The following is a 7,025-nucleotide window of genomic DNA, read 5'->3' on the forward strand; positions in this document are numbered from 1 at the left end:
GTCGGCCACCACCGACCGTCCTCGACGATCCCGAGCCGTCGCCCACCGCCGACCGTCATCTATTGTCGTCGACTACCGTCGATCACCACCGACCTCCGTCAACCATCGCTGACTAGACATTGTCAGTCAACGTTGTAACTTGGAAAGCTAGTAACCATTTCCCGTCTGTGAGACAAGGGGCATATGTTATCATCAAGTTATAGTGAATTTTTACAACTGGGTCGGACCCCGTGGTTTTTCCCCTTTACGAGTTTTTCATGTAAAAACTTCTGGTGTTATCACAGCTTGATTCATTTTCATCTGAGTGTGTGTTGAATACTCGCGCAATGCTAAGACAATAATTCATTACTCTACCGCCGTGAATTTACTAGCACACATTAATTTTATTAAGTTCGAATTTGAGTTCAAATTTAAGACTACCAGATCGAAACTACTTACTTATTATAAAAGAGAAAAAATTATATTAATTAAGACAATTTCATAATAATAAAGGGGCTTTTACCTACGTTCCACTGAAAAGTCAAAACTTCGGAATTTGCACATATCCCACCCGAACTTTGATATTTACGTACAAAGCACATTCTGTAACCCTTCGTTTTATTTGTCACTGATTCAATAGAGTGAATGCCCCGTGATTGAATCTAGCAATTTCGCCTCTAGGCATCCAATCATAAAACACAGAGCAGCTGACAACGAAATTGATGACTGTTTGAGTTAAGAACTGCAATGTTTCCGAGAGAATAAGACCAGCGGTGGAGCCGAAAACTTCGAGGAGTAGTCATGGTGGGCAGATCTTAGGGCAATCAAATGAATTTGATGGGAGGCAGTCGCGGCAGTGTGAGGAATAATGGCGAATGAATCCGACCGCATTTTGTGTGTTTGCAACTAATGAGCTTGGAGGTAGAGGATGCCTTGGGGAAGAAGGTGATTGCGTTCGCCGTTGAGGAGCAGTTTCGTTAGATGTATTTCGTGAGGGACTGACATTGATGGTCACAGTCTCACAGAAGGTGCTTTCTACATAAATATCGAAGTATTGGTGTGATATACGTAAATTTCAATGTTTTGAGTGCTATGAATGTAAAAACCAATAAAATGAAATTAATTAAAATAGAATATATAATATTAGTTTTGAACATCTTTAATACTTTAAAGATAATACCTTCAAATTTAATACAAATTGAGTACATTTTATATTAATATTTTCTTCAATTAGCCAGCTCATGAGCTCACTAATCGATTCAGGGCATTTGACAATTCTTATATATTTATGCATGTGACACACAAGCCACAATATTTATTCTTATTCCACTTTGATGTTTGATAAGCCATCAACAAATTTGTCGTTTGACATGAATCTAAATGCATCACCAATTTCAATGCAAAATTTACAATCAAACTGTTCGGCTTGATGAGACAAACCCAATGATAACAAAATTGGTCTAATTTGAGTCAAATCAAGCTCAGATCAAACCATTAAGCCACTTATGAATGTTTTAAGTACATAATTGAAAGTTCAAATAAATTTCAAATATAACAAGCTTATAGTCAAATTGAGCTTATTGACGAGACAAATATAATGAGCCTACGATCACTTAATCATAACACCATTAAGATTCTTATATGTTCATCAAACACAACCCGATGAAGGGAATCTCTCTAGACTTTCAGATTGAGTGGTCCAAATTTCTTACTTAATTGCACTGGGGCATCTCCTAGACTTTAAATATAGCCATATCCCCCTCCTGAAAGGGGACCTATACATGGAGCAATAAGAAGACCGAAGCTTGAAATAGGAACTGAAGCTCAACAACGTCTTTGCATCAAAGATTTGAAAAATTCCTTCCGCTCCTACAGCTATTGACTACCATCAACCACCATATTTCATACATCGTCTACCAATTGTCGACAACCCTTTACCATCAAACACGATCGGTCATCACGTGTTACTTGCAACAAAATCCCTTATGGAGTCACAACGTGTGTTGCGAAATCACAACGTACATTGTATAATTAATATATCAATGGTCACGACCATGTCCTAACACGTATCAATTCAGTGCCATCTGTAGGAAGCAAAGTCTCGTTCAAAACTGTTCTAAAGTTTGAGACGTTGAACCTCTATGTTGTTTACCAATAATATCCATCGTCAAATTAGCTAAGGAACTTTCTTTACATCTCTTGAAGAAGCATTCTTTGATGTGGGTGGTAACCTTAAATGCAATATCAAAAGGTCGCTCACGCCAATTCTTGGGCATTATTATAGTGGGGTATTCTTCTTGCATTTTATTCAGACGCAAAGTTTATGGCAACTTCTTCCAGCCTAGGGACAACCTTCACTACAATCTTACAAGGACTTTCATGTTAACAACTCGGGCACAACTGTGGCGGGATAGTCATCTCATGCTTCATTCAAACATCAAGTCTTCAAGAATCACTTAAAGGTCGAGGCATCTTCACAAATAATGCTTTTTCAATGCTCTCCCACCATACTAGTGTTCTTCCTTAACTGAATCAAGAAGTTGAACTCTTTAAGGTTTGATGCATGGGTTGTTTTATAAGCTCGTGTGGAAAATGTTGCGAGATATATATATATATATATATATAATATATACCAGTTGATGTGATATATATATAAATCAAACAGGAGAACGATCGACGAAGCGAAATAGAACGAGAAAATTCACACAAGAAAATAACACACAGATTTACGTTATTCAGTAAATTACATACGTCCACGGAGTTGCAGAGGATTTTACTACTTGAGGAACTTACACCAGTCGATTACCTCGACTTACAAGAGGAATCTCTCACTTCGTTGCTCTCTCTTCTTCTCTCTCTACACCGAGATACACCGAAGAAGATAAACTTACAAGAGAAATAAACTCAATTTCTCTTCTGTCATAAGCCACCAAGAAGAAGCCAAGGGAGAACAATCTTATTTTTCTTCTTTCTTCTTCCTTCATCGCAAGGAACTACTTCTTGCACTTCTCTTCCTTCTATCTTGAGGAAGCTCGAAGAAGAAAACCATCACTTTGCTTAATCTGAAGGAGAGCCTTGCAATACCTTTTACACGAACAGAAGAGAGCGAATAGATGCTTCACTTCACAAAAGAAGAAGGTGGGAGCGGTTGGCGCCTACGGTTCCCGACTGGACGGTTCACTTCGCGTGCAAGAGTGGGCGGAGGCGGGATCGCGAACGAGGGATCGTGACCTTTGGCGATCAGAAGAGCGGGAGCGGGAGGGGGTCCGAACCGGGCTCCAACATAACAAAAAAACTCCCGCTAAGAATCAACATATTCAAAAGCAGCAAACAACATTTCACCACACAATACTTTTGAGTATAACCTCAACCATATTTTTCAAGAAATAATAGTTTATTTCAACGTAAGCTTACGTCATGAGAAACAAATAACATTTTCTAGTACTTCATTTTGGGCTAAATCGGTCCCATGAGGACTCGATTCAGCCTTTTCCATCACAAGATACTGTCGTTAATCAGAAGCTTTGATAAACGGTCTATAATAGATAAAAAATCCTTAGTAGATTCCCATTAACTTATTCCATTACATGCTACAATCGTCAAATGGAAGCACTTCAACTAAAGCATAAGAAAAGTTGAACATTCATAGTGACAGACAAGGCCTCTATTAATACCCTGGAAGTCAAGATAAAGAGGAAAGAATTGATAAGAATATACCATAATTGTGAAAAATACTATAAGTTGCAAAAGATAACTTCCCACCACAACTATTTAGAAAAAACTGAAAAAACATACCCCAAACACAACCTTATTGTGGCTTGCATGAATGTTGAATTTATAAATACTTTGTGGCGTGCTTTGCATTTGTTGGTTCAAACGAATCCATTCCAAAAACGGCGTCAATCATTGCCACCTTCTTGTAATGATAAATACAATTTATGCTTCTAGTCATGCTTTGGACAATTTGACCATCATATTATTTACCCTTCGACTTCATTGCACGTATGAAATTAAGAGCTTAGGATGGAACCTTCTCTTCACACTCTATGCCTTAAACAACCTTATAAAACTTCTAATTATATTTATGAAGTAGTTGTTTAAGTCGATTCAAAAGTTTTTGGTATTGTTGTGTTTGTCTTGTCAAATAAGACTCTTCAAATTTTAAATTTATAAAAAAATATATTCAAATGATCTCCAAATTAACTTTAAAAACATCTCATCCAAATATTTAAACTTCGAGATTAGAAAAGCATGTCAACTTGATAAATTTTGCTGCTGTGTTTCGATTAGAAAACTTCTATGTTATACCACTAACATTAGTCATCCTCTGGTTCATCCTCTGGCTCCCATCGATTCCTTATATAAATTTAACTAGCAATAATACAAATTATTTTTGTAATTCAATTGCTTCAACTTTTTTTATGAGGGACGCTCTTTGTATATTGTTTATTATACCATTAAAGGATGCAATAATTATCTTTTCTTCGATTATCCTTTTTCATGAGGCTTCTTAACGAGATACTATTAGATGATGCCTTTTTTTTTTCTCATTTTAATGCTTGTTTAATTCAAATTCTCATCATAGTAATATTTCTCATAACAAATTAATGATTAAAAAATTTTATCTTCATCATGTTTAGAATTGATGCGTGCTAAAAAAGTCGAGGCGGTTAGTATTAGATTATAGTCTTAGAGTTGCACGAGAATTCAACACATACTCATATGAAAGAAAAACAAACAGTGATGACACAAGAAATTTTTACGTGGAAAACTCCTAAAGGGAAAAAATCGAAGGGTCTGATCAAGTTGTAAAAATTCACTATTGATTGATGATTACATAAATTTTTGTCTCACTGACGTGAAAGACTTACAAGATTTTTCAAAGTTATAATAATGTTGACTGATGACATTTGATTAATGATGCACGCCGACAATCGGTGGTTGTCAATGGCGATCGGTAGTGGTTAACAACAGTCGGCGGGTGTCTACAACGGTTAGCAACGGTCGATGGCGTGGGCAGTGGTTGACGACAATCGACAGTGGTAGACGGAGGTCAACGGTGGTCGACGACGATCGGTGGTGGTCGATTGCGAACGACGATGGTCGACAACGGTCGGGATGCTGCTGGACTTCAGCTTTTTCTCAGAGCTTCAAGTTCTCTCTCAAGGATCAAGCTCTCTATTCATGAGCGGGGCGTGACTCTATTTATAGTGTTTTGGGTGCAATTAATGCAGGAATATAAAACATTTTGATCGAACGGTCCGGAGAGCTTCCTTCAATCAGACGACGTTTAATGGACATTTGGAGGCTTTAATGATGACATAATTGAGTGATCTTTGGCTTGTTGGATCCATGTTGTCGAGATGCTTGATTCAAATATGAACTTGCTGGATTCGACATATGTTTGGTCTTTCAAATGTGTACGAAAATCTTCCTATAGTGATTTAATAACTTGATTCAAGCTTGATTTGACTCGGATTGGACTAACTTTGATATCATTAGGTTCGTCTCATCAAACCGGCCAGTTTGACTATAAGTTTATTGCAATCAGAGCTCTGAATAAATTTTTATCAAGATTTGAACGTTTCTTGATCAAAATATTGTCTCGAGATCTGTGTCATGCATTGAGATTCATGTTAGATAATGAAAATTTGTTGGTGGTGTATCAAGAATTATTATTTATTGTATGCGATACAAAATGAAAATAGATATTCCACAATGCTATATCTATTAGTTTTGGAAAACATTTGTATACATCACAAATCTTAAAGAGATCAAACGATCGGCTAACTCAGAGCATCTTCTTACCCGATCAGTAGATTCATCAAATAAAGGCGGTTGAAAGAATCAAACTGTTGACAGAATTAGCAGTGGCTTAGACGACCGTCAACTAGAGACAGAAGTAAGTTGTATTAACTGTCAAGTTTAAGATTCATTAGTCACGATTATTCATGATAGTCAGGCATATTCAATTATTTGCATTAGAGAGATAGTTAGATTAAACATTCCATGACTAGGCAAAAGATCTGATACACCCTTTAACTGCAAAAAGAGTAAGGTAATAATGTAATTGTAAAATTAAGCCTCTTATGATTATAAATAAGGACTATTTTATGATTAAAAAGTTGCTCACTCATTTTCTTAGACAATGTCTGTCTTTCCACTATTCCTTTGTTTACGCTCTGACCGTCAAGGCGTGCCTACACTAAGGCGATTTGAGATTCAACAACATTAAATTTCAATTAAGGGCCTGATAAGATAAAAAAATTAATAATTGGAAGAAATCAAAGTACTAGAACTATGATTAATTGCTAAATTTGTTGCGCCACTTAACTATTTTAATTACTTAATTTTTACAATCTTACTTCAATATGTTCTCATGATTAAAAAATTACTGATATCCAATGGATTCCTGATTTCTACATAAATTTAAAATATTCTTTCACCTCGGTCCTATTTCAAATAAAGTATTTATTAGTGAATTCCTATTATTTATTGGAATATCTTGCTGGAGCTAGACAATGACCTAAAAAAAAAAATCAGATTTTTGATTGCATATTTTACATTTTGTGATTTTAGAAGTCTTATTTTAATTATTTCTTATGTTGGATCTATTTATATGCTCAACCAACATATTGGTTATTTAAGGTACCCCACTTCTCATATTTCTAATTCAAATGCTACACTCCGGTTATTTCTAGAGTGTGCATGTAGGGATGTAAACGTGTCGTGCTCGCTCGTGTTCGAGCGTTTCATTTATATTTAGAACACAAAAGGTGTGTTCGTGTTCTGCTCATTTGCTTAGCGAGCCGAACACAAGCAGTTCACGAACAAAAAGTCGTTTTGACAACTCTAATTAGGTAACCATAAGATGTTAATGATTGGGGCAAGATTTAAAAATTATTATTTATATTAAAACATCATTTGAATCTAATTTAATAATTTTTTTTCTATTTTCTTCATTAATACTTTTAATTGATTATAAATCTTTGTAGCATTGTAGTCAATTAAAATTTTAAAAAAGATAACTCAATAAAGATATATAT

Source organism: Phalaenopsis equestris, unplaced genomic scaffold (assembly GCF_001263595.1).
Source record: "Phalaenopsis equestris unplaced genomic scaffold, ASM126359v1 Scaffold000258, whole genome shotgun sequence".
NCBI lineage: Eukaryota > Viridiplantae > Streptophyta > Magnoliopsida > Asparagales > Orchidaceae > Phalaenopsis > Phalaenopsis equestris.